Below are 23,422 nucleotides of genomic sequence, written 5' to 3' on the forward strand. Positions count from 1 at the left end.
GCTGAGTATTCAGATTGCCCAACGCGTTTCAAGGTAAGGACCTCTTCATCTGGGGCGGCAAAGAGGAAACTGCAACTCGCTTTCTTGATGTTAACTGCCATCTTTATTTGGTTAATACAGCTGCCCCTTAGTGGGCGTATGCTAAGTGCAAATCATTAGATGCATGCTGGGACATTGAGTCCCGAAGGCGAGACATTGTGTCCTTGAAGTAAGTGCAGGTTGCCTTTTGCAATTAATTAGTATTATTCCTTAGTAGGTAGCGGTTAAGTCGAGCAGGCTAATTAGCATATGAATGCTGTGCTGATCCAGCGATGAAAGTTCAAAGCGGCAGCCTCTACCAAATGGTTGAGTGATTTTCTCTCACCTGGTGATGGTGCACCTCCCCACGGACGGACGCCGTGTAGTAATTTTTTAACCAATTGCCCTTGCGCAGCGGGAAGGCACTCGACAGCGTTCTCTGTATCATGCGCCTGCTTCCTTGCACCGCTGAGTATTCAGATTGCCCAACGCGTTTCAAGGTAAGGACCTCTTCATCTGGGGCGGCAAAGAAGAAACTGCAACTCGCTTTCTTGATGTTCACTGCCATCTTTATTTGGTTAATACAGCCGCCCCTTAGTGGGCGTATGCTAAGTGCAAATCATTAGATGCATGCTGGGACATTGAGTCCCGAAGGCGAGACATTGTGTCCTTGAAGTAAGTGCAGGTTGCCTTTTGCAATTAATACATATATATATATTTGCATACAAATACACATTAAAACTAGAACAAATAAAGTAAAAAAACATTTCCTAGCATTACAATTTAATTATACATAAAAAGTAAACAAAAGGAAAACATTTTTTGTTAAAGATACCTAAAAAATGACATAGATTTCTTAATAAAAAATACAAAATTAAATACACAAACAAATAATAATACATAATTTAACAATAGTAACAACACTGTTACATTTTAGAAATAATAAATATACTATTCCCACTCCAGTTGATGAAACAGTAGGGAAAGTGTTGGTCACAGGACAGATAGAAATTACTATTCCCAATCCAGTTGGTGAAACAGCAGGGATAGCGTTAGACTCAGGAGGGGTAAAATTTACTATTCCCACTTTAGTCAGTTCAACAGTAGGGAAAGCATTGGACTTAGGAGGAGTAAAATTAACTATTCACACTCCAGTCAGTGCAACAGTAGAGAAAGCAAACAACTGAAGAGCGGTAAAATTTACTATTCCCACTCCAATCTGTTCAGCAGTAGGGAAGGTACTTCACTTCAAACACTTACCGTATTTTTAAACATGTATTAATTGAACGAAAATAAAAACTATGAATATAAAAAGTAACATAGATACATTTTAAAAACAATTAAACAGTGTGAATAATTTTTGTAATAATTGATATCAAATAAAAGATGCAATTAATCGATTATTTAAATTAAAATTCCCACATACCTAGCAGCCGAAATTAAACATATAATTAAAATACAAAATTATACCACAATAAACATATTAAGTAATAAATAAAATATTTAACAATAAATGAACGATTAATTGTTAATTAATTACTACTTAAATATCTGCCCACCCTAGCCCCCTAAAAACACAACACATTCCTAATATATAACATAAAAAATATATTTATTAACCCCTTCCCCGCTCATGACGGAACCGTTCCGTCATGAGCCACGGTTGCCGTGTGCTCATGACGGAACGGTTCCGTCATGACACGCCCGTTGGCGGCCGCTCCGCCTACGCGGCGCTGTTTCCCCGCCTGTGCGGGGGGACAACGCAAATGGGCGGAGTCATGACGGAACCGTTCCGTCATGAGCACAGCTCAACTGTGGCTCATGACGGAGCGGCTCCGTCATGAGCACAGGCCCACCGCGCTGCCCCCCTGCCCCCCCCAGCGCTGCAGCGGAATGTCCGCAGCAGCGAAGGGGTTAAATAACTTACATATTTATAAATACATTAACCGTATTAATTAAAATTATTCATAGCTTAAAATGTAATATTTACTTCTCTTCATATCCTCTCCTGCTATGTATGCTGACCGCTCGGAGGAGGTGTTCCTGACAGTCCTAATATCCTTCATGTCAGACATCACTGAATCGAATTGTCAAGTACCAATGTCTGATGAGGAGGAAACAGATGGTACAAGTGGTGCAAAGCAACCACTATTGCAAAACGATGCCCTCGAAGTCAATGCCAATGGTACTCTCAATCACATATTCAATAATTACTTTAGATGTTTGAGTAGTGGAAACCACTCCTGATATGTAAATAAAACGAACTACAATTGATTTCACAGATCTAACTTTATTTTTTGCAATTTGACAGAATTATCACTGCCGAACCTTACACGGTATTATTTAAAAGACTGGTAATTAAGCATGCACAATACATTGCAAGAAAGGAAGGCAGGGAGACTCATAATTCGTTTGAATGTGCCCAAGGCATCATGTATTTGGATGAACACAAGAAATTTGGAGGACAAGTGAGAGAAGGAAGGGTACGGAAAATTGGGAACAGTTGTAGCAGCACTGTAAGCAATTAATAAAATAACCCGTAAAACTTTGTGCACACAAATGCTCGTGACACTCAAAGGTGGACGGCGCAGGGTGAAAGTGACAAGAAAATACAAAGGGACTTATGGTTCACAGGTAATTATTTACATGATTTTTACAAATGTTATGCTTTTTAGTGAACAATGATAAAAGGCGCCGGGAGCAGCGCTGGTATGTCGACGGCGTTTCGATCCTAGCGATTTAGGATCATCATCAGGACCGGGTTACTGAATGAAGGTGCTGTACAAGAAAGGGGGTTGTTTGTTTATACTCCCTCACCCAGATCTCAACTAGGTTTATGGGTTTCCTCCTGTTGTTGATACCCTTACACATCCTGCACTCTGTTCCATAACAAAACGGTCCTGCTCACTTATAACCCCAAAGCACAATGTGCCCTCGCTGCTAGATTCTTCTATCTCTAACCAAACCAGACATGAATGGCAGTGAATTTCGTGAGGTAGCATAATTACAAAATTTCAAGAGTTTCGCGTAACAAGCTTAACAGGAAATTGCTGGAATTCCCCGAATTACTCCGCCATGATTTAAATTTGCGCAGGCCTTCTTACGTGAAGAGGTAAGAGTCTTTGCCATAACATCATCAGGGGCATTAACCCAACTGTTAAAGTCACCAAATACGATGAGGCGATAGTGGCTCAACCTTAAGGGTGCAAAAAATATGTCCAAATACCTCAGAAAAGTATCTGCAAAAAGGCAGAGGTCTATATAGCAGATAATATGTCTGGAGGGATTAAAGGAATGATAGGATTCATCTGTGCAAAGGAATGTGCGGTAAAATTAGGGCCTTGTTCAGAGTTGGACAGATGGGCTGCTGTTCCTCCACCATGGTGGAACATTGATGTCCATCAATGTCCTGTGGGTAACTGCTCTCCGTATTTAGGGTATCGTTGGTCATGTCTGACAAACACCAAGGCAGGCTAATGTCCATCGGTTGCTCTTCCCTCCTCATGCACTGGTTCAGACTTCCTCCTCTGGCAGTGACATAGTCATCAATGATGGTATGGCCTCGAATTGACATTGCCCCAGTCAAGGAATGGTCACTTAATTTCTGTCCCCAGGGCGTATCTTTGACTCTAGAAATCACCTGTTTGAAAACAAAAATGCAGGAATGGTGTGATCAATATGAGGTGGTTTTGCAATTGACCAGTCATTACCAATTTAACTTGTGGGCTACCTGGACAAATCTTTCCAGTACGGTTCACTTTTGGGTCTTTGAGCATTAACAGGTAAAGTCCACCAGCAGATATTTACCATCAAATCTCTAGGAAATCCTGAAATGTTTTCACCCGTTTTCAACTAGGGAACTCTGTTCTTCACTCTTATAGACTCTAGCTATTTAAAGATGGAAGACGAATCTAAGGGGTAATCTAAGGGGTATCGGGCATATGTACAAGGGCTTAACGCCACCAGAACATCACTTTTTAAGACATTCTGGTGGCGTTAAGTCCATCACCTTATTTAAATGGTAATCTGATGCCTCTTAACGTGGCTTAACGATGCCTTGTAAATATGGCCACCTTTCACGCTTCACTTAGCGTGAAAGGGGCAGGCAATGGGTGTCGCGGTGGGCGTTCGACTGCAACACCCACTGATTTTGATGCTGCCCCATATGTAAAAGGGTGGCGTAAATATGGGGCAGCGCCAAAATTAAGACCAAAAAAACCTGTTCTTAACATGGCGAAATGAGAAATGTTTAATATCTCCTCTTATTTGCTGTTCCTTTGTGTGCTGCATTGTGCAGCACACATAGAAACAGCAAATTGCCATGAATGATTGTTTATGTGCAGGAAGGTGTGCCTTCCTGCACATAAACAATCATTAAAAAAATGATGATATGCAACTTCTACGTGTTCTGCACAATGCAGCTCACAAAGGAGTTACTAATCGCCATCCTGCACATAAGCAATCATTCCCTCCACTGAAGGCAGCCTTGCACTTTGTTGCAAGGATGCCTGCATTGGCACTTGGAAGCTTAATTAGGAGCCAAACTAGGGGAAACGCAGGGGTGCACCGTATCATTGTAAATACAGCACATCCTTGCACTTTTGAACTGATGGAGCACGGTGTTAGCATGTGAAAACAATAGAGAGAGACCCCTTCTAAAACCAAAGGGATAAGGTACTCTTACAATTTCAAACAACAAAGGTTCCCTTCAGACAGAAATTTCGATCACATCTGCACAATTGCTAGATGGAAGCATCTAATAAGGTAATTCTTATCTACACACTTATGTTATAAAAGATCTCAACCCAAACTCATAATCAAATTAAATGCTAACATATAAAATAGAAATATTACAAACATCTATTTTATTAAAATCACAAAAAGGGAATAAAAACTAAATGCTCATATACTATTTAAAAATCATCATTACATTTCATATATTTCATAAAATCAATTCCAACATATATCGCAATCTTACACAGGACATAAGGTACATTACACACCCACATAAAAGAGAAAGAACACGGTTTTAGACACTCAAATTTGTCATTGTTTGTACATATCCCCCACACATATGAAGGTGCAGTCCGGGTAAACTCCTAATTATACAATTCCAAGACCGCGTTCCAACAGGGATTATGTAACCGGAATTGCGTCGACGCGTTTCGATGGTTATTCCATTTTTATTCCATCTTTATCAAGACAATTGATTCAGTTCTCTCTGTACTGATCCCTTATTCTTATAAGTCCTTCGAAATATATGGGTTCTGCTTCTATATATAGCTCTTTGGATCTCAAAAAGGTCCGATCATATGATAAAAGAAATAAGTCTGGTAAAATTCCCAATTTGTAACCTTACTGTATGAAGGGTAACAATCTCCTCCGAATTGGGAGTGTATCCTGTTATTATATCAGTGGCTCGATTGTTTAAAATACCAGCTTCACCTCTTGTTGTTAGTATAGTCATTTTACTATTTCTAAAACAAGGCTCTTCACAACTTCGAGGGGCAATCACGTCCTCCTCCTCCACGTTGTGCTTCTACAGTGCAGCCTCAATCCTACACGTACGTCCTCTTCATTTGGATCTATCAATCAATGTTAGCAATCATAGAATGCATTGCGGGCAAAGTGTCCTCCTTGACGGTGCTGCATACAGAAGGAGGGACACATTGCCTGGAATGCATTCTATGATTTTTGGGTCGACCATGACCTGATGTCACCTAAGGGGTGCCTTCAACAAAAAATGGCCAAACCTTGGATCTTAGTACACAAAAAACCTAGGACCTTAATACGCAAGCACAGCTATGTGATGCTGCTATTAGTACGAGAGAAAGAATACAGAAGAGAACCTTTAAATACTTTGTCGCGACCGGGGATTATGATATCCCAGTGATACAGTGTTTCAGACAGGACAAATACGAGGAGGCACCCGAGTTAGGAGAAAAAATACACCTCCTAGAGGACAGTTTATGAGCCCTGAAGAAGTCCTTAAATAGGACGAAACGCGAAACGCTACTGTGAAGAAAGAAATCATAATAAAGGAATTTGTAAACTATGATATTTTGGTGGAACTGTTTACTTACTTCTTATTGTGTGCAAATCAAACTCTTTTTAAAGAACTGCATGCACCCTGCAAAGTATCGATTTGAGCAAAGATTAGTGTTGCAAAAAGGATTCATTTAGGCAGAAATCTATTCTGATTATTAAAGAGAACCCCCAACTATGGTGTTCCGCTTTAAAGTCTGAGTTTGTGCTTCTCTAGACCAAGTTCTATTAAACTAGTCTGCCTACCAGTATGGATGACATGTGGCTCCTGCACCTTGTAGTCAGTCCTCTGTCTTATGTATCATTTCCTATCCTATTCGCTAAGTTACACACGTATGATTGATTGCCTTTGTGTAATGTGTGTGTGATGCAAAGTGCTCTGACACCCTACACTGGTATGAGTGGCACTATATATTTATCTGAGAGAGTGTGCTATATATGCATCTGAGAGAGAGTGGTTATGGAGACTTGGGCACTGTTAAAGGGTGGTGCTGAGGGAATCAGTGGTGGAGGTGGTCATTGGAGGGCGCCAACAAACATCGCACCGGGCGCCACCAGCTCTAAAGCTGGCCCTGGAGAAGATATTGCGACATTGGGGTCTGAATTGCAGGAGCACCTTTGCAATGCAAAGCCCTGTGTGCCAGAAACAGGGCTTTAAACTCCACTCTTTTCCATGAGCGACCAGTGAAGTTTACGATGGGCCTCTGTCACTTGATCAAATTTACTCAACCCAAAAACAGCCAGGTTCTGAATGAGCTGAGGCATATTTTCACTCCTTGAGAGAGTGGTAGCGGACAGGGAAGGTACCAGCCAATGCTTGGGTGTTTGAGTAGTTACATATATTCCATTTTGAATTTTGCAACTCCATTAAACATATGGTGATTTACTTTTGGTATTGGCTGTACATGTTGTTGCCCATCAGAGTCTGTGGAATTTTCGAGCAGCTTGGAGAGGGAAGCTGCTTTTTTGTTCAGATGTTTCCGATTTTAAGGTTTGCTGGGTAAAATGTTCCATCATCACCTATGGAAATAAATTAAACAGAGAAAACAACATATTTGTGAGCCGTTTTGGCAAAATCAACAGTGGTGGTTTTGAATTCACATGAGTGCCATGACATTGATGGAAAATGGAAAAGCGGTCTGTTAAATATTCTTTTGAAATGAAAGCAATATTTGGAAACTTGGCAAGAATTTCATGCAATGCCCATAGAAAAAATACATTCTGTTAACAAAACTTCAATAAAGTCTCAAAAACTAAATACACTGTCATTTCACTTTTATTGCTCTGAAGAAAGAACAGTAAAACATGCATAGTCAGACATGTTTATCTTGTTACAATGAGATTAATAGATGTTTTGACCAAGACTGTTTTGCTTTTGGACAAAGACAAAACAACGTATTTATTAAAGTAGCCAAATGTACTAAAAATATTTGCTTGATTGTTGGCGAGTGGAAATATGTGAGAGATTAAAAATCACAGTTCTATATAACTCAGTTGCATAAAAGGAAATGACAATAGAGTATGGACAATAATTCTTCTTTCTGTAAACAAAGTATAAACCTTTAGGCAGGTAGTGTTCACATCTGTGGTGAGTGAAGTTGCATTGATTTTTGGCCTGTAACTATGTTCATTTTTTTAGATGATCACAATCTTCATAAGCTTCACAAAGGTTAAAAGCAGTGCGAGAAACATTCCTTTAAAAGCACCTTTGCGGGAGAAAAAGTGCACTCCATGCCACCTCAGTTTGAGCCCAGCTATATGCTAGTCAGTCTAGTCTCTGCTCCAATAGAAACAGTACAGCCCGAACTGCCAAGTGCCAAGCCAGGTCCTCCCTGAACCAGAACACAAGCAACCCAGGACCGGTTTCACCCTTGTTATAGGCTCACCAGACACATATAGGTTGGCTCTAGTGACACAGTGTGCAAGGGACCCACGTCTGAGCATACTAGTCTCACTTAGGGCAACATACTGAAGTATACAAAAAATGATGGAAGGAATTCTTGAATTAATCTCAGCCACTGGTAATAACTTGGGCCACATCCTACACCATCGTTATTTTGCACACCATGTCACCTTAGTTTGGACCCAGCTATATGCAAATCAGTCTTGATTGTGCTCTAATTGGAACAGTCCTCAGTTCTGCTGCATAATTGATGATCTGTTAGTTGCGTCGATGTTGAAAGAGGCATGTAAACAAGACATAATTTCCCTGTTGAATCAGTTGACTTGGAATGGGCACACGGTGTACCTAAGTAAACTAGAGTACAGTTAGAAAGAAGTCTTGTATTTAGGCCATTACATTGAGAAGGGAGCATGGAAGGTATCGCAAGATAAAATTTCTGCCATTTTGAAAATGAACCTTACCACTATGAAAAGAAAAGACTGGGGGCATATGTACAAGCCCCTATCGCCACCACAACGTCACTATTACCGACGTTATGGTGGTGATAGGGGCTGTACCTTATTTACAAGGCAGCATTTAGCCACCTAATGTGGCTTAATGCTGCCTTGTAAATAAGGCCCCCTTTCACACTATGCTTAGTGTGAAAGGAGTGGGCAGTGGGTGTTACAGTTGGCGTTCCACCCCAACACCCATTCCTTTTGACGCTGCCCCCATGTAAAAAGGTGGCATACCTAGGAGGCAGCGCCAAAATTAAGACCAGGTAAGTTGGCGAACCAAGGAGAAGTTCATTATTTCTCCTCGTCTTTGCTTTTTCGTGTGTGCTGCCTTGTGCAGCACACATGAAAAAAGCAAAATGCCATGGTTTGTATATGTACAGGAAGGTGTCCCTTCCTATACATAAACAATCTTTTTTTTAAAAATTCAATTTTGTCACTTTCATGTGTGCTGCATGAAGCAGCACACATGAAAGTGACAGAATGGCATTTTAGGATTGTTTGTTTGCAGGAATGGACACCTTCCTACACATAAACAATCCTCCCCTGCACGCATTGGCGCTAAGTTGCTAAACTTAGCGCCATCGCAGGGGGAAACGCAAGGCTGCACCACATTCTTGAAAATATGGTGCAGCCTTGCGTTTCAGAAGTGGCGGAGAGAGACGTTAAGCCAGGTAGGCTAACGCCTCTCTCCACCACTTCATAGTACATATGGCCCTGGATGTTTCTGGATATGGTCAGCTACTATCGTCAGTAGATACCAAACTTTTCCATAGTGGCCAAACCTATACAGAGGTTGATACACAAGGATGTGTCTGATCCAGTACCATGGGACAAGAACAGCATGAATGCCTTCCTAAAGTTGATATAAAACGTCTGCTGTGCCCCGGCTCTGAGAATGCCAGACTACAGTAAAGAATTTGTGCTCTTTTGCAGTGAGAGGGAGGGATGTGCTCTCTCAGTGCTTACTCGATGTGTCTATTTTTTTTTGCTGTACTTGACCCCGTAGCTGTAAGACTGCCTTGCTGCCTTAAAGTGGCCAGGACTGGACTGGACAGGACTGCCCTGCTGCCTTAACACGATCAGGACTGGACTGGACAGGACTGCCCGGCTTTATTAAAGTGGTTGCCGCGGACGGTGTCAGCATCGAGCTGAGTTATAATATAGTTATCGACTATCCTCTGACACTTTTGTTCCCACATTCTGTAGAAATATTTCTTAACGTACCAAGGCCCAACATCTGACCAACAGCAGACTCACCTGCTATGAGCAAATCCTACTTGCTTGAGAACATCACATTGATGAGGTGTTGTAGCTTGTATCATGCTACATTGTTACACCTAACTGAATCTAAAACTGAAGGGTAGGAGGTTGGGCATGACTGTCTTGATCTCTCAAAATTGTGCACCATGTTTAAAACCTGATTTTAAAGATAAAACTCTTGCAGAGCCCGATTATATATTGTTTATGGACGGCGCATGCATGAGAGACAATGAGAGAAAATGTAGAGCTGCTTATGCTATTTGCACTGTCCAAGACATAGTGGAAGCCTCCTGGCTCTGCAGTGTAATTTCTACCCAAATAGTTGAAGTAGTCGCTCTTAGTACAGCGTGCTGTGTCTCAGACCAATTGAAGTTACCAAATTGAATGACAGTCAATATGGCTTTGGTGTTGTCCTTGACACCAGACAGTTATGGTCACGAAGGGGATTTATGACATCATCAGGGACTCCCATCTGAAATGGGGAATATGTGAATGAGACTTCTTGAGACGTTGCAGATGCCCCAAGAGATTGCTTTAATTAAATGTGCAGCACACTGGAGTAGAAATGATTACCTAACAGCTGGCAATGGGTATGCCGATTAAGTTACCCTGTATTGTGCTTATGGGTACTGTGCATTTGACGGGAAATCTTCAAGTGAATCTGAAAATGAGACAAACTTTAGTCCCTTGTTATCTGCTGCTGATACTTGGGAGTAATTTAAGAGGTTGCAGGTCTGGCTGGGCCAGAGCAGGATGTGTGAAGAATGAGATTTGGATTTTGGTAGGTGGAAGACCTGTGTTGCCAGACAGTTTGTTGTATGTATGTATCATGTATGTATTAGATATTTATTGAGTGCATATATTACCCGTAGGTCTCATAGCGCTAGCTCAAAACAGAAATCTAGGAAGGGCAGGGCAGAGCATTAGAATAGCCACGTTTTAAGGACTTAGCGGAAGTTTTTTTGTGGTCGATTTCCAGGCGGAGCTGTACAGGCAGTGCGTTCCATAGCTCAGGTGCAGTTCTGGAGAAGGATCTGCAACCGTTCTTTACAGTGCGGACCTTGGGGATGGTTAAGAAATGTTTGCTGTTAGAGCGGAGGGTTCTAACTGGCTGGTATTGGGTAAGTTTCTTTGCTAGATAGATTGGTCCATTATTGTTGAGTGTTTTATGTACCAAGTAACATAGTTTAAAGTTAATCCTCTTTCTGATAGGGAGCCAGTGGAGAGTCTTTAGACCGGGAGCCGATGGAGAGCGGGGGGGGGAGATTTAACAATACTAGCCTTGCCACGGTGTTCTGCAGAACCTGAAGCTTGGTCAAAAGCTTTTCGTTTATGGATGCAAACAGCGCGTTACCATAGTCCAAGCGATTGATGATTAATCCCTGGACAAGGGGCATACGAGAGCAAAGGGGAATCCATTTCAAAATGTTCCCGGGTGATCACATTAGGCCGTAGCATGTACGTACCACGGAGTTTACGTGGTCGGCCATGGAGAGTTTATTGTCCATTACCACTCCTAAATTGCGGACTGCTGTCTTGGGCGGGGGGCACGGCCCCAGGGAGGGCGGCCACCAGTCGGAGGACCAAATGAGTTGAGCATCGCCAAAGAGCATGATCTCTGTCTTGCTCGCATTGAGCAATAGATGGTTGTTTGACATCCAGTAGTTAACAGTTGACATACACAGTTTAAATCTGTGTCGCGTATCAGTGTGATCAGGACCGAGAGTGATTACTAAGTGCGTGTCGTCGGCGTAGGACACAGTATCAAAACCATGGGCTCTGATTATTTTAGGCAAAGTCGACAAATATAGGTAAAAAAGTGTAGGGCTTAGAATTGATCCCTGTGGAACTCCCTTGTCAATAATTTGGCTTTTGGATGAGAAACCACCTATTTGTACCTTGGAGGACCGGTCCGTTAGGTAGCTCTTGATCCATTGTAAAGCGGGGCCTCGACACCACACTCCCGTAGGCGCTCCAAGAGGATGCCATAAGAGATGGTGTCGAAAGCGGCAGACAGATCAAGTAGGATCAGAATGGCGGATTGTCTGGCATCCAGAGAGAGCCTGATGTTATCGACTATTTCTACCAGAGCCGTTTCAGTGCTGTGATAAGACCGGAAACCCGACTGAGATGGATCGAAGAGATTATTACTTTCTAAATGTTTAGACAGTTGGTTATTAATCATTGATTCCATTATTTTGCCAAACAGGGGTAGGAGAGAGATTGGTCTGTATTTAGATAGTTGTTTGGGGTCAGCTGATGGCTTTTTCAAAATAGGTCTAACAATGGCTTCTTTCCAGTGTGAGGGTACTGTGGATTGTGATAGTGAAAGATTAAGAATTTTTTGGTTAGATTGGGAATAAGAGCTAGCCCAATCTTGGATAAAATCTGAGAGGATGCTGGGTCAGTCGGTGAGCTCGATTTCATCTTTCTTAGTATGGCGGAGGTATCTTCCTCTGTTATTATACTAAATTCTCTGAGAGAATTGGTGTACCAGGGGAGAGTACAACGGGACTTTGTTCTGGCGAAGTATTTATCGATTGGGGGAATAGTTTGTAGATGGCATTAATCTTATTTGCAAAAAAAGCTGAGAGGGAGTCAGTCCACTCCTGGGAGGCAGCATGAGATGGTAGGTAGGAGGGGGGTTGGTAAATTCCTTCACGATCTTGTATAGCTCTTTGTGAGAGTTGGAGGCTTGGTTAATTCTTATTCCTAGGTAGGCTCTTTTGGGCATGGCTATATTATCCATGTAACGGTGATGTAGTGTTTTGTAATGATGCCTATCAGTGATATTTTTTTTGAGTCTCCATTTGTGTTCCGCCTTCCTGACGGCGGGTTTCTCGCTTTTTAGATCAGGGGTGTACCAGGGGGACAATTTCTTCGGGCATTTAGTTTTTTTCTTAGGAGCCATTATGTCAAGGGATGTTCTAATGGCTGTCTCAAAACTTTTGTCTGCCTGGTTGACGTTAGCCATTTCGGAGGGAGAAAGGGGAACAAAAGTTGTAGAGAATGATTCTAGATTTATCTTGTTCCATGACCTGCTTAGTTTATGTTCTTTCATGGGATGTGATTGAATCAGTATCCCGCGCATATGGAGCCTTATTACGTGATGGTCAGACCATAAGATGGGGAGGAGTTGATCTATATCTACCTGAGGAGAATTGGTAAATAATAAATCTAAAGTTTGGCCTGCGATGTGGGTGGGGCCTGTCACCAGTTGTTTTTGACCTAGTGTGTCAAGGCTGGTGATAAGGTCAAGTGTATGAGGGTCTGTTAGGTGCTCGGCGTGATAGTTAAAATCCCCTAGTAGAAAAAAATGATCTGTGGCCAGGACGTATGGCGCAATTGTCTCTATTAATTTGCTAGAGAAATGGGCTTTATTTCCAGGGTGTCTAGAAAAGGGCACCTTTCCAGGTTTCCTTTCTTGCGCTCTCTATTGTAAGAATACAGATTTCACCCCAGTCTGCCTGGACGGCCTCTACAATGTGTATTTTAGTGTCTGTTCTGAAAGCAATTGCTATGCCGCCGCCTTTCTTATCTTTTCTGTCCTGTCTGATCAGCTGGTAGTCGTGGGGTAGAGCTACTGAAAGGTCGGGTTGTGAGAATTCGTGGAGCCATGTCTCAGTAATAAAAAGCAAGTTAGGTTTTTCGGAGTCCAATAGAGACCAGATTTCACGTGCGTGTTTAGGGAGAGAGCGTGCGTTGCAATAGAGGACTATCAGGAGCTTAGGTTCTGTTTTTTCCGGGTTAATTTGTGAGTGTTTGTAGTTACTGTCTATTAATTTGGCTTGCCCTCTGATAGGGAGAAATTCTCGAGCAGTGGAAATCCTAGTGATTTGAGGAGGAATGATGCCCGCTTCCAGGGAGTATGCTTCATTCAAAGAGTGGAGCTCCTGGCTGGTATATTGAATAGTTGTCATCCCTAGTAGTTAATGGGGGATAAAAGAAAATAAATATCAAGTGAAATGGGCAGTGTGCCTGGCGCCTGGCGATGGTCAGGCACGGACGGGCACAGACGGGCTTGCCTTTGGCGCGCCTTCAGCATGCCACTGCACGTGTTCGCTCGGGGCACTTCCTTTTAGCTACAGGAAGTGGACGGGACTACAGCAGCGCATGGACCGCTGATCTAGCATCAGAGGGAGTGAGGGAAAAATGGCTGTGTCAAATCCCATCCGGACAAATGGCACAAGCTGCGGCGGGGACCAGGGGAAACACAAACAGTGCAGGTAAGTGGCACAAATTTTAAAATAGTTAAAAGCAAAGTGGCAGACAATCAGCTCTGTCTGACCTGATGGTTTGGTTTAAATTTCTGAGATTCAGCTGCGCGTCCGCTCGGCGCACTTCCTTTTAGCTACAGGAAGTGGGCGGGACGACAGCAGCGCATGGACAGCTGACCTAGCGTCAGAGGGAGTGAGGGAAAAATGGCTGTGTCAAATCCCCTCCGCACAAACGGCACCAGCCGCGGCGGACCAGGGCAAACACAAACAGTGCAAGTAAGCGGCACAAATTTTAAAATAGTTAAAAGCAAAGTGGCAGACAATTATCTCGGTATGACCTGCCTGATGTCCCCAATTGATAGATATTTTCATGGTAGCATGCCAGCAGATAAATGTAGGGAGAAAACCTCCAGTAACCATGAGCCACAAAGGGAGATCAGAAGGTCCCTTCAACAGGATGCAATTGGATTTTATTGAGATGCTAGTGTATAACGGGCTGAAATATACTCTGGTCATAGTTTGTATTTTCTCCTGTTGGGTCAAACAGTACCCGATTAGGAGTAATGCCATTCTCACTGGGGCTAAACTGCTGTTGTGTGAGCTGATATCCAGGTTTGGATTCCTGGTTTCTCTGGAGTCAGACCGAGGTGCTCATTTTAATAATGAAGTCCTTAGAATTCTGTGTGTGGCTTTACAGGTGAAACAGTGATTGCACTGTAGTTACTGACCCAAGGCTACTGGCATTGAGGAACAGATAAATGGACACTGAAATCCCGACTGGCTAAAGTTTTTTAACTGGCTGGATGCTTTGTCCTTTGTGTTGATGAGTCTCTAATGTACTCCTGATCAGCAAACAGGACATTCTCCCCGCAAGATACTCATGGGGAGTGTTACACTGACAGTTGTGCCTTCTAATGCACTCATGAATGTCACAGATTAAATGGTTCTCGACTACTACAAAGGACTGGCTGACATTTTGCATTCTGTCTCTCACCAGGTTAAAGCTGCCACTGTTCTCCCTTAATAAGAGCAGTGTTACTATTTCAGTCTGGGGGACTTGGTTCTCGTTAAAAAGCATGTCTGAAAATCATGCTCGTCCAAAAATCGTGCTTGGAGCCCCACTGGAATGGCCTGTACCAGGGTATCCTGGTGACTAATATTGCCATTAAGTGTGGAGGATTGCCAAACTGGGTACATGCCTCTTATACTCAGCAAATGAGAAGTCTGGATGAGAAGATGCAAAGCTAGCTGCTGATCCACAAACTCCACCTTGTGGGATCCTTGAAGGAGCAGAGGCGTGGTAAAGTAAATTCCCAAGAATTTCAAAGTCTGCCTGTGGTCCAAGTTCAAGAAGTAACCCAAAGCTTAAATTATGCAAGTCTGGGGTCTGTGATGAGAGGGTCAGGAGTGACCGCAGTGAACCAGTCTTATGTACAGATGATTGATGATCCTGGCAAAGGGCCAAGAAATGTAATTTATCATATGGAGAAATTAGATATGTCTGAAAGGGATCATCTACTAGATCTAAACGTATTGATAGTAGTGCTTCACAAACAGTAGGAGACATTTTTGGAGCTATGATTACTTCAGTATATGTTGGTTTAAATGATTCGAAGATTCGAATGCTTTCCATAATAGTGGGCAAACTTACCACTAGTACAACTGGCAGATTGTTGGCTGTAAATGTAGAACTAGTAGCTATTAGGTCAATGGTTTTGCAGAATTGATTTGCATGAGATATTCTGCTGGCAAAAGTGCACAGGGTTTATGAGATGCTGAAGATTCAACAATGTTGTACCATGATCCCTTATAACAGTAATGAGATTAGAGAATTTGTGAAGAATATTACTGGGTTGACATCTGATTTGAAGGAATTACTAGCAACTGGTCTTGGGAAGCATTTGGAAAGGGACTTGCTGCCGTAGGTAGTTGGTTTGTCAATTCGATTTTAGGCTCTATATTGAGGCCTATTCTGGCCAGTGGCATTTGCTTGATTAGTTTATTTGCTTTGTTTGAGTAATTCAAATACATAAGATGGAAGAAAGTGGTAATTGAAGTAAAGAGAATCAAAAGGAATACTGATGACGTTGACCTAAAAGAGAAAGAGTGCAAGTACTATGATGAGAGGAAGGAATTGGAAAATTCAAGGCATAAAATGTTAAAGGCAAAAAGATCTTGAAGTAGTTTTAGAAGATATATATGACTTATATGATGGTTAGTTTAGTCACCATAAGGGAGATTGGACCAGCTTAATTTAGATTTCACCCCTTTACAATGCAACTTATATATTCAACATGTGTCTAACTATATTGATTTGAGTACATTCTAATAATCAATTATAGTGAGTGGCTGTTTACCCATGTAAATGAGAGCCACCCGCATATTTAGGGGAATTATATTAAATGTATTAGTTATAAAAGGAATGTATATCCTTTCTTAAATGTATTAAATGTAATCAAAAATGTTAATTGTATTTTTTAGAGTTTATTCTGAATCTAATATTGACCTAATTTGTGCACACATTGTATTTTCATGCAATGTATTGCAACTGTATTGTTTTCCTCTTCTTTGCAGGTGTCTTAACGTGCTTAGTTAGCTTAGAATAGGCTCATTGTACATTGCATTTGATTAATAGTCTACTGAATTTTAAATTACATTTTGGCCTCGGCTATGAAGACTGAGATGTGGGAGAGACTGCCTGTACCAGGCAGACTGGACAGATGTTACATCTAAACTCACCAGATGGTTACTCCTTTGATTGAGAGCTGAGAAACTAGGGAGTCTACCTGCTCCCAGAGGACACTGTCTTTGGATTAGTTTGCTTGGTGAAGGCTGATAAGAAAAAGTCTTTTAAAATCCTCTTCCATGCTTTAATTGCGTAATCTTTAGAACAGCTGAGCAGACCCTGTCCTGACTTTGCTGAAGAGAGGACTTCTTCTCATCTCTGCTGATTTCTCCTGCCTGGACTGTCGACCTTCATGCCTGAACACTTCCTTTTTAACCTTAAAGTTGATTCCTCCGATGCTGGCATTGTTCCCCATAAAACTTCTCCCTTTTACTTTCAATACTTTAGAATGGGGAAGTTTCATTATGAACCTGAATGGGTAATATTTCCCTTATTTATTTATTTATGTTTCTTGATGTAATGCATGGCTCACTCCCGGAGCAGTATCTTAGCGCTGTACTGATCAGGCAAGCAGAGACATTCTAAAACAACTACAACCAAGGTTTTAACATCTTATTTAAATTTATAAAATCTGGGCCGGTATGAGGATGAAGAGAGAGTTCATTCCAGTGGTAAGGGGCTGTGTACAAAAAAGATCTTCCTACATATCTTGAAATGCGAATGAGTGGGGTCTGCAAGAGCTCTTTGTTTGAGGAACTTAGCTGTCTTGTGGGGCTGTTAGTGACTAAGACATGAGTACAGATAGGCGGGTTAGGCCTTTTAAAGTCCCTTATGTATCAGACAGCAGAGTTTAAAAACAACCCGCTTTCAGATAGGCAGCCAGTTCCGTTTTCTTAACATGGAGTAGAAGACGACCGTGCTGGTAGATTGCAGATCAGCTATATGGCTGCGTTCTGTACTTTCTGCAACTTTATCAGCAGGGTGTCATTTATTACTACCAGTAGAGCATTCGCATAGCCCAGGTTACTGGTTATAAGAGCCTGGATGAGGGTTTTTCTGGAAGTGTCCGGGAGCCAAGGAAAAGCTTTTTTTAGGAGCCCCATTGTTGCAAAACAGGTGCTACATGTGGCATTAACTTGATCTTTCATGGACAGTGATTGATCTATTTTCACTTCAAGATTTTTTACCACTTGCTTACGTGCAGGGGCTGGACCAAGTTCCAAAGGCTACCAGTCCGCCGACCATAGCTCGTTGGCTTTGCCATACAATATGATCTCCGTTTTCCCGCTGTTTAGGAGTATGCAGGTATTATTCATCCAAACATCGATTTCCCTAATGCAGTCCGCAGATGTGTCCTCCGCTTTTTCTGGGTCAGAGCCAAAGGACATGTGAAGTTGAGTGTCGTCTGCATATGACACGATCTCCACACTGCACAATCTCACAATTTGAGCTAGAAGAGCTACATAGATATTAAATAGTGTTGGGTTCAGGCAAGATCACTTGTTGGTATGCATCTATCTTGATTTGAAAGGGCCAAGACAGACGTTTTGTGTGCAGTTTCCGGGAAGTCCCTGAGCCAATGTAGCACTCTGCCATTGTGGTTCCGTGAATTCTGAACCCGTTCAATGAAGGTTGTCGTATCGTGATGATTTTGGTGTCAGCGAACCGCGAATGACAAGTGCGGTATGCATGAGTGTTTTCGTCATGCTACACGGATGGATTCACTGTGTATTTGACGATCTAGTCTGAACCCTTGGGTTTCATTTTGTGCATAACCGCCATTTTGTGGTTGCCCTCACATAGGCCAATGACTACAGGATGACTGGCCAAGCAAGCCTCTAGGGACGCATACACCTTAGCTTGAGTTCGTGTTGACTCCTGTTTGACCTGAGTCAACTGACCCTGTTGCCCGAGGCTAAACTTGTTGAGCCAGGTCCTTGTTAAGCAGCTGGTCAGATAGAGATCAAAGAGCAGGACATTATTGATTCTATGGCACATGCACACACCCCTCTATCTTGCTTCTCATCTGTTTCTGCTCCTTCCTTTTATGGCCTTATGGCCTAATTATTGATTTGGGTTGAGGTCTTTTATGACGGGCCCGTCCAGCCTGTTCGAGCAAGAATGCTGGATTTTTACCTTGTCATTGGCGATGGGCTGGATAACTGAAAGTGGGTTTGTCGTTATGTGATGCCTCTGTAAATGTCATCCTCTGATTGGTCAAATTTGTAAGCAATTGATGCTAGCCAGGAACGTGGTTTTTGGCATAAAAGACGATGCTCCACTCTTTTTGTTTGAGCAGTCTCCTGAGAACATACACCGTGTTGTACTTCTAGGATCTCTGTTACTGGCTGCAGCTAATAAATTTGATCTTTGATGTCACCAGAAGAATCCCGTGTCTCTGTACTCTAAGACAGGTGAACCCGAAGACTTCAGGCGTGTCCCCTGCGCCACTGGGTTTAAATCCCGGTTCTTCAGTTGGCACCCAACGTGGGGCGACTTCAGCGGTACCGGTCCAAGCCTGAAGATCGTGAGGAGCTTCATGTGAAAATTCTGGAGGGAGGCCTACCACTTCATCGACCCCTGTATGTCGTTGTGGTCCGAAAGTCTTTGCTGCGAAGTTCCCCGCATTCCGACGGCTACGAAGGACTGCTGCCCTGACTGTCGTCCTGTCTTGGAGCCCTTTGATGACTTGTAAAGCGAGACGATAGACGGGTCTTCTGGCGACGTCATCGATATTTCAGTTAAGTATGAGTGGAACGTCTCCCAGTCCTTAGTTTGTTTTGGTATCCTTTGGGATCGCTTTGATTTGGTACCTGCTGGCCCCAAAGCCGAGGGACTCGTGTATTCACGAGGCTATAGTTTTGATATTCCCTTGAAGTTTGAAGCTAGACTAGTGAGCGAAGATGCCTGGTCTTAGCAGACTTGGAAAGATATTTTCTTCTGATTGTAAAAGGGATTCCCGATTGGAGGACTCGTGTCCGGTGCCTCCGATTGGAACTCCGACCTATGAGCTCTATTTAAAACACGGCGTGGGCCCCATCACGTATAAAGATGTATGGATTTGTTCTACTAGGAAGGATAGTGTCCTAAAATGGCCCCAATATGGTAGTTACGACACGGAAATTTTAGATAATTTAGAAGTCAGACTCTTCAAAAAGAAAGCCCGGCCGGCAATGTTTGACTCTTTCCGCCTTTGGCGAAAGGAAGCCAAACAAAAGGAAATTAAGTTAGCGAAACGAAATAAGCGTGCACAAGGTATGTCGATGGTGCAGGCTGCTATACAGTTTAGGGATAATGAGGAAGAGCAAGAAAGCGAACAGATGTTTAGGCAACGTCAGTTAGCGGTAGACAAATGTTATCCAGCTTTACCGCCTCAACAGCAAGAAGAAAAGAAAGATCTTGCGAAAGATCCTTTAATGTCGCACCTATTAAGTTCACCACCCCCTTATGCTCAGAGTGCTACCGCACCTCTGCCACTTGTAGTTGCGCAACCTCCGGATGTTTTACCTCCAGTGGTTCCTCAACAGCCAGCTCTCCCTCTACTGGCTACTACTGTTTCGGCGCAGCCTTCTCAAGGGCCGCCGTCTTTGGTACCTCATTCGTTTGCTACTCCTATACCTGTGTTGTCTGTTCCTTCTGTTACTGTTTTGACTTCGGTTCCTTCTCATTCTGCTTTGTCCCCTGTTCTTTTGTCACCTTCTCCTTCTGCTCGACGGAGAATGACTGATGCGGTTGCTAGTCTTTTTTCTCCTCTAATGGGTTCATTGGGTATGTCTCCTGTTGTAGAGCGTAAGCAATTGCGTAGTCAATTGCCTGGTCCTGATGAACGGACAGTGCTGGATCACTTGGCGCGTAAATGGGTTACCTATCCTTCACACTATGATCTTGAGGGTGTTATGGATGTTTTCCATCAATGGGAAGCACCGAAACAGAGATACGTATTTGATATGATGTGTTCTTTCCTTCGTGAACAGTGGGAAGATAGTGAGGTAGGGCAGACTCCGCCTGAGTTTTTCCGTGTGCAGTCCGAGTTTGCGAAAGGAACTATAGTGGGTCTTGATGTTGAAAGAGCAGTCGCGACATTGTTGTCGTTTATGAATGAGTTTCCTTCTAGGTCATTATTTGAGCCTGATTCTTCAGTTAGGAGAAAGGCACGTCAATATCCGATGCGTGAGGTTCCTCCCGTTTGGAGACCTGGTGATGCGCAAGCTAATCCACCTGTTCTGCCGCATTTCCAGCGTGTTTGGGTACATGTTCCATGGAAGCGTGCCGAAGTCCTAGCTCTAAAACAGACTCTGCCTGATCCAAATAAAAATCCTGCGGGGTTTTATAAGGAACTATCTCAAACTGCGGGTTCATGTATTATGAATTTGGCTGATATAGATATGTTATTTGGGAATGTTGTTCCACAGCCTATATGGAGTAAGATTCGTCATACGGATCATGCACAGGAATTAGGTGATACATGGAATAATCTTAGAACTGCAGATGAAAGACAAATAGGTGGTGCTAAACCCGAGAATGTGATTGCTGATCTCCCTGGTACAATTATTGATTATATGAAGACTTTGATGCCTGCTATGCATGTCAATTGGGACAAATTGTCTGCATGCAAGCAGAAGAAAGACGAAACTGTGTCCGACTTTTTCACTCGATTTGAAGAGACATTTGCAGACCACAGTGGTCAAGACATGAGTACAGAAGGTGGTCAAAGGTTGTTCGTTGACAAGTTTGTGCATAATTTGCTTCCCAAGTTGTGCAATAGGTTGAAGGATTCTGAAAGTGCTTGGGCTGTTTCTTCGTCAGCACAGATATTGGCTACTGCCCAGTACTATGAGAATAGAAATAAGGATGAGATAGAGAAAGCGGATAAAAAGACTAAAGAATTGAAGACTAAGGTTCTTTTGCAGCAAGCATACCCGCCTCGCAATACCCAGCGTGATTATCAGCAACCCCAACAATATCAGAGAAACTCGCAAAGGTTCGAGTCTTCTCAACAGCGTTTCCCTGTAGGCCCTAATCAGTGTGCCTATTGCAAAGAAGAGGGTCACTTCAAGAATAATTGCCCGATATTATTACAGCGCACGAATGGTGTTTCTGGTATGAGAGGTCGAGGTGTTCAACAAGCTCCGCGAGGTCGAGGACGTGGTATGTCTCAGATTGTGCGTTCCTTGCCTCCGCAGAATTCGATGAATTGTTTTGATCAACAGAATGGTGCGTCTGGTAGGACGGCTCAGTACTATGCGGATGATTATTATGTTGAAGGTGAGAATATGGAAGGTAATGATTGTTAGGACAGCCACAGACAAAGAAAGGGAGTTGTTTCAGTTCCAGTAGATCAGAGTGGACCTTATGTTGAAGTGATTGCATCAGGTGTGTCAGAACCTTTTCTGTTGGATACTGGTGCTGCGAAGAGTTCTATCATGCACACCAAACTCCCTGGTGCACCTTTGTCTGGCTTAACGAATGTTTCAGTAGGTTTTTCTGGCGCCCTGGTTAGTAATCCGATTTCTAGTCCTTTGTCTCTTTCTGTTGGACCTTGTGAATTCGAAGCACCCCTCATTCTGACGACAGTTTGTGGTGAGAACTTGTTGGGATTGGACTTGTTGCAGAGATTGTATGCAACGCTTTATTGTTCTCCTTCAGGAGTGCAGCTTACATTGGGAAAGAGAGTGATCTCTCCGATGTATTTGTCTAAAGACCAACTTCCAGCTGAATTGTCTTCTCTTCCTGATTCTCTTTTGGCTACTGGTCCTAATGATGTGGGTCTTTTGGAGATTCCGCCATATGTTGTGACATTGAAGGCGAATGCTAGATTGCCACGCATTCCACAGTATCGTATCTCAAGTGATGGTGAAAGAGCACTTTTGGCGATCATCTCTGATCTAATTGAGAAAGGTGTGATTGAGGAAACGAGAGGTAATGTGTGTAATAGTCCGGTTTTGCCTGTTCTGAAAAGAACCGATTCTTCACAACCTCCTGTATATAGGTTTGTGATCGATCTCCGCGAGGTGAATAAGATCGTTGTTCCACAATTCCCTGTTGTGCCTGATATCACCGCTTTACTGACTTTGATTCCGGCTACAGCCACGTGGTTTTCGGTGATTGATTTGAAGAATGGTTTCTTCAGCATCCCGATTGCCGCGGAGAGTAGAGATATCTTTGGCTTCTCTTTAGGAGGCCGAAGTTTCCGGTTTAAACGGGCTCCTCAAGGCTATTGTGAGAGTCCATCGATCAATAGTCAAGCTTTGAAGATGCAACTTGATTTGTTAGTTCTACCTGATGGTGCTGCCCTTATTCAGTATGTTGAGGATCTGTTAGTCGCTGCTGACAATGAAGAGACTTGTAGAGAGGCTACTCTGTCGTTGTTACGTCACTTGTCTGATTTCCATCATAAGGTTTCTCTTTCGAAGTTGCAGTATTGCCGACAAGAAGTTACCTACTTAGGTCACCTCTTATCGAAGGAGGGAAGAAGATTGACCCCAGAAAGAATTCAAGCGATTGCGAAAATGAGTGTGCCTACGACACAGAGAGAAGTGCGTGCGTTTCTAGGTATTACATCGTACTGTAGACAGTGGATTGCTAATTTTTCGTTGCTTGCAAAACGTTTGATAGCTCTTACTGTTAAGGATACTCCGAAGCCTATTCCTTGGACTGACGAATGTCAGAAGAGTTTTTCAGGATTGCGTGATGCGCTGTGTTCGGCTCCTGTGTTGGGTACCCCGATTACAGTAAACCTTTCACATTGTATGTCCACAAGAGAGAGGGATGTGCATTGTCAGTTTTGACTCAACAGTTTGGCGATGAGCAACGTCCATGTGCTTATTTTTCGTCGACTTTGGATACGGTAGCTAGA

General features: G+C 42.9%; 1 long non-coding RNA gene across 4 annotated transcripts in view; it reads right to left on the reverse strand.

Moving 5' to 3' along the window:
• Positions 1-2,290: 2,290 nt before the first annotated feature.
• Positions 2,291-23,422, reverse strand: part of LOC146805938 (uncharacterized) — a 118,457-nt gene continuing 97,325 nt past the window's right edge. For 3 of the 4 annotated variants that reach the window (XR_014967943.1, XR_014967940.1, XR_014967942.1), the window contains 2 exons: positions 6,951-7,083; positions 2,302-3,658 (listed from right to left, as the gene is read on the reverse strand). This is a non-coding gene — a long non-coding RNA (uncharacterized LOC146805938). Of the gene's footprint in view, positions 3,659-6,950; positions 7,084-23,422 lie in introns of all 4 variants that reach the window. The other variant, XR_014967941.1, reaches the window with a different exon arrangement.

The sequence above is a fragment of the Triturus cristatus genome, chromosome 8 (assembly GCF_964204655.1).
Source record: "Triturus cristatus chromosome 8, aTriCri1.1, whole genome shotgun sequence".
Lineage (NCBI taxonomy): Eukaryota > Metazoa > Chordata > Amphibia > Caudata > Salamandridae > Triturus > Triturus cristatus.